Source organism: Halichoeres trimaculatus, unplaced genomic scaffold, assembly GCF_033239565.1.
Source record: "Halichoeres trimaculatus isolate MK-OKI-2021-1 unplaced genomic scaffold, fHalTri1.1 fHalTri1_scaffold_25, whole genome shotgun sequence".
NCBI lineage: Eukaryota > Metazoa > Chordata > Actinopteri > Labriformes > Labridae > Halichoeres > Halichoeres trimaculatus.
Window position 1 is genome coordinate 1,395,760 of NW_027437203.1, and position 14,074 is coordinate 1,409,833.

General features: G+C 43.9%; 1 long non-coding RNA gene across 2 annotated transcripts; it reads left to right on the forward strand.

Moving 5' to 3' along the window:
- The first annotated feature begins 1,783 nt into the window (after positions 1 to 1,783).
- Positions 1,784 to 7,389, forward strand: LOC141786319 (uncharacterized). Of its 2 annotated transcripts, none has more exons than XR_012597670.1 (5): positions 1,784 to 2,297; positions 2,882 to 2,992; positions 4,373 to 4,461; positions 4,796 to 4,888; positions 6,821 to 7,389. It is a non-coding gene; the product is annotated as an uncharacterized LOC141786319 (long non-coding RNA). The 2 variants fall into 2 exon arrangements; XR_012597669.1 differs by having other exon boundaries at positions 1,784 to 2,293.
- The last annotated feature ends 6,685 nt before the right edge of the window (positions 7,390 to 14,074 follow it).

Genomic DNA, 14,074 nt, shown 5'->3' on the forward strand with positions numbered 1-14,074 from the left:
TTGCTACCGAATCTTTTTCCTTCTCCATCCTCTGTTTTCTGTTCTGTGCCCCCATGAGCCTTCTTTTCTGTCAGTCCACCTTTGACTGCCTACCAAAAGGTACTGCTTGCACCTATTGTCCTGCTCCACACACACGCCCTAACGCGGCGGATAGGAGGGGATAAAGGAGCAGAAGGGCGCTGACCAGTGACGTGAATCCGTTATCGATCGTATCATTTACACAAACAGCTGTCAAATACAGAAGATGCCAACTCAAAATAATTCCCCCCCATCGCTTTGGTGCCCCCTTTAGCAAGGCCCCCCTATGCACCGCATATAGTGCATACCCACTCTTTGCGCCACAGTGACCACATGTCCCTGCTCATAATTTGTGCATACACCCCCCTTCGAAAAACTGCCCCTAGCACCAGAAGGAGGATCACAACCTGGCCTGATGATGCCTCTGAGCAGCCACAGGACTGCTTTGAAAGGACTATATGAGCTCATTTTTATTTTTTTTTAGATTAACCAGACACATTACATGTATTTACACTGGGTATTAGTATGGGATTTGATGACTGGAATTTTACCCTGGATCGGATTGGAAAAGAAATCGGTGGTATTGAACATCACTACTGTAGACTCCACTCCCAGTGTTAGGGAAAACTCCCCGACACCAAAGCCACTGTCAGCGAATCCTCACCAGCGACATTGGACAGCAGATCCCCGCTAGTATCAGCCTCAGACCGGGCAGACTGCGGTGAATCCCCTCCAACACCAGCCCCAGACCGGCCAGACCACAGGGGATTCCCTCAGGGGATCCGCTGTGGTTTTAAAACCATAAACACCTGTCTAAAATGACACACTACATGTTTTTACTTAGGAGGCTTGCAGCCAAGTGAAACCATTTTTAACTGTGAGACTATTTGCCCATACCTGGATGACTTTTTTTTGCCAATATTTCATTTTTAATGAAAGGGGAGCACTAGAAGTGACAACTCTAGATGGCAGATTAACGAGGGGGAGAACAGGAGTAAAAGTATCCTGTATAACCACCCCTTTCTCCACCACCTCGCTCACTTTTCTGTAGCATCTAGAAACATGACAATGGCCCTGTTCATTCTAGAGGCCGACTTCACAGACTCATAGCCGATCAGTTTTCCCTGGCTTCCTCCACACACTGCACGGCACTGAAGACACCAGTTTGATGGCATGTCTGTGAGACAGCCTTTCAAACTCTGACACAGCAGCTTCAGCTCCAGGCATTGTGCCAAGTTAGCACACACACCACCCACACCCACACACACTCTCTCACACAACTACTGAACACACACACACACACACACACACACACACACACACACACACACACACACACACAGTCAGTCAGTCAGTCAGTCAGTCAGTCAAGGTCATGGTCACATATCCAGCTTAGCTTAGTCCAGCAGGAAGTAGGACAGATGAAAAAGAAAGAGGGAAGGAAGAGAGGAAAGTAAACAGCAGAGATGCAGGAGGTGACAGATGAAGGAGACAATGAAGGAGGGAAAACACTCACACACACACACACACACACCCACACGCACACACACACACACACACACACACACACACACAAACACTCATATATTACATATTACATATTGATGGAAACAGTACATAGCGTGATCCCAGTGTGCGGGTGGTGCCTGTGGAGTTACAGAGTGTTTTTGGAAACTGGGTCATTGTTCCTCCCACTCAGCTTGTCTGATCCACCACACAGCCCAGCTTCCCCTCCTTCTCTCTCTCTCTCTTTCTCCCTCTCTCTCTGAGAGTGACGCCCTGTTTACACGGAGACTCCCGCAACGATTCTTCCTTTGTGTTTTCAAAAGCCACCCGCGTTTACATGTGGACGGCGTGAAAACGATCCGCGTTCATACGATTCCAGGAGGACAAGTCTCCTCTTCTGTTCTTTCTTTTTCTGCCGTTTTGTTGTGTGAGACGGTTGGCAATCCAACCATAACGCGCATTACCGCCAACTACTGGCTCAACTGGAAATGTGGCTGAGCGCGGAGCCTTCACATTAAACTGCGAGTGCGCATGCGGTGACGTCAGCGTTTCACCCTGAGACGCTCTGCTCTGTGTTTACACGAAGCTGGATGGAGGAGCGGATTCAGATCTTTCCACTCTGGGGAGCGTTTTCAAAAGTTTGCGTTTTCACTGAAAACACAACGTGGTCTCGTCTAAACGGAAGGCCAAAACGCAACGAAATGTTTGCGGAATCGACCTTTTTCGGTGTCGTGTAAACAGGGCCTGAGTCTGGAGCTGAGAGCGAATTGTTCGTAGGTTTTTAAGGGTTTTGTAGGAATTGGTCCTTAGTTTTTTTTATTTCTGTGTGTATGTGCGGTTTTGGTGTTTTGTTTGGGTTAGCTAGGTAGTATTGGTGGTGTGTGTGTGTGTGTGTGTGTGTGTGTGTGTGTGTGTGTGTGTGTGTGTGTTGGGGGGGGGGGGGGGGGGGGGGGGGGGCTGTGTCATGCACTCTGCACTCAGCTGCAGAGTGTTTTCAGACGAACAGAGGCTCACTGTTTTAAGTGAAATCAGATATGACACCAAGAATGTTTTTGGTGTCATATGGTGGTCTCCTCCACACTGAAAAAAAGGATTTTTCAGGACAGTTATTATTAATTTTGATTGTTGATTAAATTTTACATGGATTTCTTATTCCTATTTGTTTACTTTAAAAAACATAGTATTTTTCAGTGTGCTACTTGATATTTACTTGTATTTTTTAACCTTGTTATAAAACTAAATATGAATGAAATGATGAAGTAAGATTTACTGCGCTAATGTATCCAGTGGTCAACTTCTTAAAAGCAAGTAAACTTTACTTTGCAAACCTGGCAACCTCTTTCAAATCTTGCAACAGTGAAAAACGCGCGACGGAGCACAGTCAGTAACGGCTTTGACCTGACCATCAACGAGAAGTTTTGATCTGAAGAGGTGCACGGAAGCCTACTTTGAGGAGGTTGATGTTCAAGTAAGTGTGTTTTTGTTCGTTAAACTGTATAAATCGCATGCAGCTCTTGTCAGTGTGGAGTTATTAATTCAGGACAAATGTTTACTAGCTGTGTGGGCTTTCAAGAACATGGTCTGTGCTCAAGTGAAAACAATAGCGTTTGTTGCCATATTTCACCAATTAGCTCATTTTAGATGACATATTTCTGCTAAATAGAACTGTAACGCAGCAAAATTGCTCGGCACTCAGCCTGTCTGAGCACCATGAGAGCAGTGAAGGTTTTTATTTACCTCGACCAACAAGTTATCAATTTAGCAGCAAAGCAGCATGTAGCATGGCGTCCAACAGAAGCTAAAATACGAAAACGCTTTAACACGCTCTTTCATGGCTGCGTGGATGATGCGTTAAAAGTTAAAACAGAGTTAAAACGGCCGTACGTCCGGTGGAAAGGAGAGTGGCTTTCTGAAATCCTAAAAATAAATCACCATACATCTATATTCATAACCGGCTGAGAAAAAAACTTCTGCCAATATAATGTAATGTAAACACGGTCTTTTCTTATAAATGTTACTTCTGCCCATTCAAAATAGTTTCTAAAAACTGTGCATTAAGTGTTTTGATCCGTGCTCCGTTGACCAATTTCTGCACGTAAACGCCAGCAGAGGGGTGTCACAGCAACCTGTGTGACCCTTCAAAGAGACAAACAGAAGAAAGCTGTGACAATTATGTATTTCTTTATAAGAGTGATGAAACTAAATTTAAATTTGAATCACATTTGTATTGCACATTAGGTATGGCATGTAAAGGACATAGTTAATTATCTCTCTCTCTCTCTCTCTCCTTCTTTATAGATATAAATATAGTTTCAAAAGTAAAAAAAAATCCAGTAACTATTTAGTTTCATTCATCTATGACGTAGCTCAAATAATCATTAATTTATTAGTTACCTGATTACAGCTAAGTATCTGTACTATTTGTCATAGCATATTTCATTTTATCTTTTTTTTTAAAAAAAATTTTCAGTGCGTCTCACTTGTCAAAAAAATTGCCCATCCATGAGTTAATTAACTTTCAGCTTGATTTTGAAATTAGTAATTGGGTGAAGAGTCTTGAAATTGAGGTCTGATAAAATCTATTAATAATAGGAAATGGAGTGTAAAACAAAAATCTGTTAGATCCTAAACTACGTCAACAAGGGTGCTGCATTTTGTAAATATGAGCACCTGTCATGGTTTTAACCAGGAAAAGGTTAGCCATACTACATGTGCATTTTAAAGCCATGACTGTAATTTTAAATATTTCTATTGGCGTTAATCTGGTATTGATACAGCTTGTTCAAGTACAGGATCTGAAAGTTTTAATTTGACATTTATATTTGTACTGTGTTTCTCCTTCCCCCAGCAGCAAGTTTCTGCCGTGGGATGAAACAACAGTGCCTTCTCAAGGAGCAACTTTACCAACTTCCACAAGTTGAACCTGTGGCTTTACAAGTGAGTAAAGAAAATAATGAAAATAATAATAATACAATGTGTGTGTAAACTATTGTGTAAAGCTGGGTACTTTATTAGAGAGTAAATAAAACCATCATCACTAATGTTTATGACAAAATATACTTTTGGTTTGTTTGAAGATTAATGTTGCTTGCAGGAAATTGGCCAGTTAAGCTGACAGTTGGCTTCCTTGTATTTACAGACAATCATTTGTAATTTGAAGTATTGAAAATAAACTGTGAATGACTTTCACTTTTTTAACTTGAGACTCATGTACAGGATGATGCTGTTTTAACTGTTTATGAATTAACGTGTGTACATTCTTCTATTTTAGCAGCAAAATGTTGAAGCTCAACGGGAGGCCATAATCCGCTGCCTGGAGGAATTCCTGGGGGAGTCTTAAGGAGAGCTCATCAAGGACTACATGGTAAATTAAAACATTTTCAGATCACAAAAAAATCAGATGTCACTTAAATAGAATATGGATGGAGATTGTAATCTGTTTTTAAAGTGCTCTGTTGGTCATTATTTAAAATCCCAAATTCAATACCATTAAATCTTATGCTCAATCCTGTAATACAGTAGTTTGCTTTAAGCCAGGTCACAGTGTTAAAATTCATTCAAGGGTTATAAACATCAGCTGTCCAAAATAATAACAAAAAAAACCAACTCATGAATAAATTGAACTGCTAGCCAAAAGGAACATCAGCATTATGCAACCCTTTGAAATAAAATACAGCACCTTTTTTTCCTATCAACAACAAATTGATTTAAAGTTGACAGCTGACATCTATGTTGAATTGGCAGAATAGAAGCTAGTAAGCTTACCAAATGAGATGAGACAAGGGGCTCTAATTTCGTGGCGCAGCGCAGGGGGCGCAAGCCCGGCGCAGGGGGCGCAAGCCTGGCACTATCCTCGGCGCAAGGCGGAGCGCACCCCACGCAGCTGTAATTTAGTGACAGGCGCACATGTGCGCACATGTCATCAAAGCCTCAGAGGCAGGTTTCCAGAGTGTCAGGCACATTTTGATGCAGTAAACAATCACTATTTAATGTAACCGTCTGAACTAGCATATACATTTGTATCTATATTAACTGTCCCGTCACATCTGATGTCAGATTAGAGCCGTTTGTCATAATGGAAAGTTAACCTGACGACAGCTGGAAGTTTGATGCACATCTTACAATTAAACAATAAACAGCCTTAACATCAGATACTGAGTATATATCTGGCTTCTCTCATTTCATTTAATTCAAAAAAAAGAGGGAGAGAAAAGACAAAGAAAAAAAAACAGACAAAATAAATGTGTGTCACTCAGGATTTACCCGTGATTTCCCATATTTCTCTGTTTTAGTCTTTATTTTTAACGTGATCTAAAGAGATGGAGAACATTGTTGTAAGGAGGATGAGGTGGATACACTGGGAGAGTATACAGTATATCACCAAAGGTTCTGCTATTTGGCGATGACAAACCAGGAGTGCAGGTGGATCAAAAGTATTCTGAATGGATAAGCCAGCTGTGTAACTGTCTCTTCATTTTTTACTCCGGATAAAGACAAAGGAACAGATTAAATCTGTCCCGGGAGCTGACCCACAAAGTGACGCGCGTCGTGTCCTCCGAGGCGCCCGGCTGTCCATTGACCTGCTGCAGGCACAGCAGCTCTGACCGTCTCCGCCACCAGCACTCTCTCCGCGGTTCTGGAGATCACTCAGACCAATCAGACGCTGCGCCTCAGTCGCAGGGCATTTAAAGGCGAGGAGAGGCGCTCATTTCATTGGTGAAAACAGCGCTCGGCTGTGTTGAACCCACTCACGGCTTTTCTCCTCCCTCTCTGCCATTTGCGCGGAGGGAGGTGTGGACGCGCAGCTTTGCGCTCCTCTGCGCTCCTCTGCGCCTGGACTGTGCCTCTCTTGGCACTGCAGAATACTTGCAAAGTGCGCCGGTCACGCCCTGTGCGCACGGCGAAGGCCGGCGCAGGGCAGGTGCGCCTGGGCCTGCGCCTGGTCTATGAAATCAGAGCCCAAGGTTACATCATATTTAAAAATCAGGTCATTAATATGACCATTTGAAATCATACAATAGAGTACAATAATGTGTTCAGTTACATACCAAAAACAAAATTCAGAATTCAGAATTTAAAATTCATTTATTGACATTATTTAATTTTTTGCTGATATGATAAAAACTTTAAAATTCTGGCTATACTGTCCATTTTTTTCTTTCCCAATTCAACATTGTGACAATCTAATTTCTGCTAAAGTTACTCCTTTAACCTAACAAGTAACGTGTTCCATGCTCAACAACTGGAATAACAGTGAAATTATGAACCTGAATGAGGATATTCATGTTTTTTACAGGACGACAGCAGGGAAGCTGTGAAAGAGAACCAGGCCAAGCAAGTTTTGAAGATCTGTGTCTTCCACAGAAGTGAGGAACCATCCTATATTGATGTGTCCATTGTTGTCGAAGGAACTGAGGTACTTAATAGATGTCAGAGTGTGAGCAAGGCTTGCCTGCTGCTCATGGGCATCATCTATGCTATGAACTTGAGCTACCCACCAAAAGTAAAATACACTTTTGAAGTGTTTCAGAAGCTCTTTCTTGAGCTTGATGTCCTCAGACCCAAAGTACAATCTTTGCGAAACAAACTTGAAGTGTGAGTGACACTGTTTCTTGGTTTGAAATACAGGTTCAGGTAGTGTATTCAGTAGTGTAAATGTGTTTGAGCTTGTATAGTTTTTTTTTATTATTTTGTTAAATAATGTGTTTTTTTAGCATTAAACCTTCAAACCACAAAAGAAACGACATTGTAATGCTAAAACTAAGAGATTTGTTTACTTTATTACTTAGAATACTCTTCTTTGGGCTGATTACTTTAGATGCTGTATAGCACAGTTCTTCTTGGTTGTAAAGGAATTAATAAATGTCAGCTTTATTTTGAAGTGTTAGTTAAAAAAATGTTTGTGAATTAAAGGCCAAAAAGCAGAAGTGGTTGTTACATTTTTATGCAAAAATAATGGAAAAGACTTGTCCATTCAGAAAATTGGAAAATGATTTCAGAAAAGTTTTGTTTATTCAGTTTTGGAAAATAAAGGTGGTGTCGTTAAAACACAGCTGCTTCATGTTTTGTTTTATTAATCTGTAGTAAATCAAGTATGTCATAGAACAAAGGCATTAAAAGAACACAAAATGTTGGACAAATGTTACTTAAATTTAGCTCTTAAATAAATTCTCAATAAACAAATAGAAAAGATTCTGAATAGACATTTGTTTTAAGGTGAATTTTGCAGTTTAATGCATAGTGAGTCTAAGTAAAAATGCTGATTATTAGAGGATAAAATTCAATACAAACATGTAAAGTGTCCAGTAAAGTCTACTTGAGTTTTTCTTGTAGAAATTACTTTCAAATTAAAATAAATTTTACTTGCATATGCCCCCTGTAAAATTTACTCAGAATTTCTGTGTGAAAAAACTTACCTAGGTTTTTCTAAGTAAATATCACTCCACATTTTTTTCAGTGCATGTTTGACACATTTCACTCCTCTTCTGCCAATCTGTGAACTACATGGCTATTAAAGAGACAGACTGTCAGCTGATTTCTACCCACAATAAAGGTGTCTCTTCATCAGTACACTTCAAAAAGAATAAAACTAGAGAGGACTCCATCAGTGATTCACACACTCTCAGGACCACATTCAGAGAACTCTGAGTCATACTTTTAGCCTGTTTTTTTTTTATTTTTTTATTTTTTATTTTTTTTTTTTTATAAGAGAGATAGGAACTGTACTACAGGATTTACTGTTAAGTTTATCTCCTCTCTCCCATAGTCATATAAATCTGAGCTGAGTATGAAGAAGTGACTGCCAATAGTACGGTTCATCTGTTCCCCTGAAACATACTGACACGGTAAGAGCTCCAGTCCCTCCTCAGCCTGCGCCAGGCTCAGGTTCAGGTTTTACAGACTGGGGACTCTTTAGAGGATGTTCCTTCATCAGCTCAGCTCCCAGAACAGCCTGTGAGTGACACACATCCTGTAACATGATCTGACTTGCTGGATGACACTTCACATGCACTTTATCCATTTGATCCAGTTAATTATCGATCCTATCAGCACTTCTGTTCACTGGATGGGCTGAAAGGATGAGTCCATGTCAGTCTGTAAATGGCCGTTCACTGAGCAGAATGGACATGAAAAGCAGACCAATGTACTGCAGCAGGCTGTGTCCAGCTCACATCATGGAGCCGTCCATCCTGAGCTGAGTGACCTTAGTCAGCACACACAGCTGTTGGGTGTGTGTCAGGGTAATGATCATATGGGACTACAAACCATGTGGACAGCAGGAACAAGGCCTAACTTTAGTTCTGGGTTAAGTGACCTACTCCTGAAACAGTAGTACTCTAAAGCCGCGTTTCCACCGGGCAGACCGGTTCGGTTCGTCTCCGTACGGTGCGCTTTTTGCAGCGTTTCCACTGACTCATCCCGGGACAGACCCCTAAAAACCGAGACGAGCCGGCCTACTTTATGGGACCCTTCCGTATGGGTGCCAGACTGAACTGATCTGCCCTCGGAAGGTGGAGCAACACACTGCAGACTGTTGATTGGTCAAAAGAATCATCACTTACCCCGACAGCAGCTGTATTTCTCCTGGCGGCTCACAGACTTCTCTGAAACAAAGCTTGATTGCACTTTGTAACAGAGAGTTACATGCCAATCACAGAGAGGACAAAATGCTGCATGTCTTCCATCCATGCTCTTTGTTTACTGTGTTGTGTTTTTCTTCTTTATTTTATTTAATAGCGGGTTAAGCTGCTACGGTGTCGCGCTATTGTTTAACAGCTGCAGCTTTCGGCATCCGGCTTACACGTTGCCCACCACGAGAGGGCACAGTTTGCTGTGGAAACACAAACAGGATCAGGCTTAACAGTCCCAAACCGTCCCAAACCATACTGAACCGACCAGGACTGCTTGATGGAAACGCAGCTTAAGAGGTCCAGGACCCTAGGGGGGCAGGGCCTGTGCTGAATGTTTGCGCAGCCTATCCTGGAGCAGGATGGTGGGGCAGCAACCCCCCGCCTATTCTGTTCACCACAGTGGATTCGGGACTTGTGCTGCAGGCTAGATGTTTTTTCCAGGCTTACTGGAGTGTCTCTCTGAACAGAGAACAGATCGTGAGCCTCCTGTTAAAGTCCAGGCAACACACAGTTGAGTGGTGCCTCAGACAAATCTGTTTCCTCCTCTGCGAAACAAAGAGAGACAGAGGCCGTTTGGCCTCGTTGAGCAGATGTTTTTTTTTACTCCTGCTGGTTCCCATAGCGACTAATGGTACTGCTGTGGTTACAGCCACTGGCACTTCCTGGGCCTCTCCACCACTTTCCTTCTTTCTCCCCAGCTACAGCTGTGCTCTGCCTCTTTCCTCTGTGATGTAGGAAATGCAGAAGCTTGCCTCTAATCTTCTTCGTCCTCTGAATTTGTCTTCATCAGGACAGCCCCAATTCCTCCCTGCAGCACTTATCTATGGCAGCATCTCTCCTCTCTGCTTCAGCATCCCCCCACCCTTTCTCTGCCTCCCTGCTTCCTCCCCACTCCGCCCTCTTCCTGTCTCAACCCCTCAGCCCTTATCTCTGCCTCCTTCCTGCCCTCCTCCTGTTCTTTGCATTTGGACCTCTCCCTCTTCTTGTTTTCCACTTTGCTTTGATTCACAATAAAACCAAAGTAAATTCAGAGAAAGGGAGTGGAGCCAGTATTATTTTACACCTCCAGCTCAGGCCGTTTCCTTTCACTTTGCTCTCAGAGCACCTTAGCAGCAGTACTTGTGCTTAGTAAGCTGGCCAGGTTGTAATTTTCCTGGCATGCATTTGTAGGGCTGAATAATAGGCACTTGTAGCTGGAAACAAGCAATCAACTGGTTCAGACTCTGAGAGAATGAAGCAGCTTTCTGTTTGTTAGGTGTGTACCAGCTTTCTCTTTAACATACATCACAAACAGAGCTGCAGATGAAGAAACCAATGCTCTGTCATTTCAGAGGATTTGTAACTGGATTGCACCATGACTGATAGTTGAAGCTGACATTCACGCTCCTAACAGCAGTAAGCATGACCTGATAAATAACATCTCCCTGTCTGAGTGGTAATCCTGATCAAACCCAGGCCTGGAAACAGCAGCACATGTTTTTACATGGAGAGCCACTTTATGCATGATGGAGAAATACAGAGCAATCAGGTGAGCAGGTTGGCAAGCACAGATAAAGATGTTCTGTGCCGGATTTACCTTTTGATGTCAAATGTCTGGGCATTAAAACATTCATGAGCAACAAGACAAAGGCGAGGTGTTAAATGAAGCAAAGTGTCATCAGAAACAGAATCAGAATCAGCTTTATTCGCCATGTATTTCCAGAATACAAGGAATTTGACTTTGGTTAAAGCTGCACTCTCTTGGTACAATTGTTGTGAATAGAAAAGCAAGGAGAAACACTAAATATTAAAAAAGTAGAAAAAAAGAACTTAAGTAGTAAAGAAAATAATAATAATAACAATATTAAAATAAAAAAAAAAACTTTGAACGCAGTAGAATAAAGATATAGACACAATTAAAGTTTTAAAGTTAAAAAATAGTGCACTGAGTAGACATCAGAATGTGTAATTTGCAAGACAAAAAATGAACATGAATATGCAATAGAAACAGACTGTAGCTGTACATGAGGTATGTGAGTTGTTTTAAGGCAGGTTAACTGTTCATCAATGTGACGGCGTGGGGAAAGAAACTGTTCCTGTGTCTGGACGTCTTGGCGCACAGAGCTCTGTAAAAACGGCCAGAAGGGAGCAGTTTAAACAGTTTGTGTCCAGTGTGTGAAGGGTCTGCAGAGATGTTACCAGCCCGCTTCCTGGTCCTGGACAGGTATAAGTCCTGGATGGACGGCAGGCAGGCTGTGCCAGTCGTGTTTGGAGGCTGAGGAAAACCAAACCAAGATGGAGGAGCACAGGACAGACTGAATGATGGAGGTGTAGAAGATGATGAGCAGGTCCTGGGGCAGGTTGAACTTCCTGAGCTGTCTGAGGAAGAACAACCTCTGCTGTGCCTTCACCGGGAGATGGTGGATCCCAGGAACCGGCAGGAGTCCACAGTACACACGGTGTTGTTAAAAATGGTAAAGGGGGGGCGGAGGAGGGGGGTTTCTCCTGAAGTCCACTGTCATCTCTACAGTCTTGAGTGGGCTCAGCTCCAGGTGGTTCTGACCACACCAGAGGACCAGCTGTTCCACCTCCTGTCTGTAAGCGGCCTCGTCACCATCCTGCATGAGACCGATGATGGTGGTGTCGTCCGCAAACTTCAGGAGTTTCACAGAGGGGTCCCCTGAGGTGCAGTCATTGGTGTAGAGGGAGAAGAGCAGTGGGGAGAGCACACACCCCTGGGGGACGCTGGTGTTGACTGTCCGTGTGCTGGATGTGATGGACTCCAGCCTCACCTGCTGGGTCCTGCCAGTCAGGAAGCTGGAGATCCACTCACAGGTGGGGGCTGGCACAGACAGGTGGGAGAGCTTGTGGTGGAGGATGTCAGGGATGATGGTGTTGAATGCCGAGCTGAAGTCCACAAACATGATCCTCACGTATGTCCCTGCAGAGTCCAGGTGCTGTAGGATGTAATGCAGTCCCATTTTGACTGGTGGAAGCATCTTTTTTGCAAATACATGTCATGTTGACAAAAACTCTCTAATGATGCCCACTTTCTCCCTTTCTGTTTATCATTATCACTGAACCCCTAGCAGCAGCCATCCTTCAGAACCCCCTTATTACCAGAATCCAAACTCCTAACATGCACCATAAAATCAGCTTCTATGCAGATGATATTTTACTCTTCATTCAGTACCCACAATCGACACTATCAGAAGTAGTAAAATTCATCAACTCATTCTCCACTCTCTCCGACAACTCCATAAACTGGAACAAATACTCCATACTTCCATTAAACACCAGCAATCTGGGTGTGGCAGCCCTAAGTTTACAGAAGACGCCGGCGGGGAAAACGAGCAGGCGCACTCGTGAAACTGAGGCAGCGGGGATTAAGCACTGCGCTCCCGTCCATCCCCCTGGCCAACATCTGCTCTCTGTCAAACAAGATGGATGAACTGCTGCTCCTCAACAGGAAAAACTCCGACTTTGGCAGATCTGCTGCCCTCTGTTTCACTGAAACTTGGCTCAGTGAACACATCCCTGACAGCGCTCTACATCTGTGCAGGAGCTTCCAGCTCCTGTGCATGGACCGCGTAACGGAGCTCTCAGAGAAGACGAGGGGAGGCAAAACATGCTTTTATACAAACGAAGGTTGGTGTACAGATGTCACTGTGTTGAAGAGGACATGTAGCCCCCAGTTGGAATCTTTTTTCATAAACTTTCGCCCGTTTTATTCACCGCGGGAGTTCTCCTCGTTTGTGCTGGTCAGAGTTTACATTCCACCTCAGGTGTGCGTAACAGAGGCGCAGCAGCAGCTCGCCAACCAGATCACAGACGTGGAGAGGAAGCATCCAGACTCCCTGCTCATCATTTTAGGGGATTTTAACAGAGCAAACCTCAGTCACGAACTCCGAAAATACAAACAGCACGTCACGTGTCCCAGCAGGGACGTGAATATTCCAGATCATTGCTACACCACAATAATGGACTCATATCGCTCTGTTCCCTGTAGCTTTAGGACTCTCTGATCACTGTCTGATCCACCTTATTCCTACCTACAGGCAGAAATTAAAATCTGCAAAGCCTGTTGTTAAGTCAGTAAAGAAGTAGATGGACGAGTCAAGGCAGGAGCTCCAGGCCTGTTTTGACTGCACGGATTGGAGCGTCTTTGAAGCTGCAGCCACAGACATTCATGGTCTTTGTGACACTGTGACATCTTACATCAGTTTTTGTGAGGACCTGTGTGTGCAAAGCAAGACCTTCCGCACATACAGCAACAATAAACTTGGTTTAGTGGGAAACTGAGGCAGCTCCGCCAGGCCAAGGAGGAGGCCTACAGAAGTGGGGACAAGCTCCTGTACAAGCAGGCCAGGAACACACTGACAAAGGAGATCAGAGCAGCTAAGAGGAGCTACTCTGAGAAGCTGAAAAGACAATTCTCAGCTAACAATCCAGCGTCGGTGTGGAGGGTCCTCCAGGAGGCCGTCAACTACAAAAACACCCCCCCCCTATCCTGTGGAGAACCCTCAACTGGCTGAGTAGCTGAATCTGTTCTACACCAGGTTCGAAAGAGATTCCTTCACACCCCCCACTCCTCCCATCAACAAAAGACTACCTGCCCCCCCTGGAAAGCCCCCCCCCCCGTACTGACGATCTGTGAAGAGGATGTGTGCCAGCAGTTCCAGAGACAAAAGATCAAGAAGGCTCCAGGACCTGATGGTGTCTCTTTAACAGATCTCTGGAGCTGTGTAAGGTGCCCTCCTGCTTCAAACGCTCCACCATCATCCCAGTCCCAAAGAAACCCTCCATAACAGGACTGAATGACTACAGGCCCGTCGCCCTGACTTCTGTAGTCATGAAGTCTTTTGAACGTCTGGTGCTGAGCTACTTGAAGGACATCACAGGACCCCTGCTGGACCCCCTGCAGTTTGCCTACCGGGCAA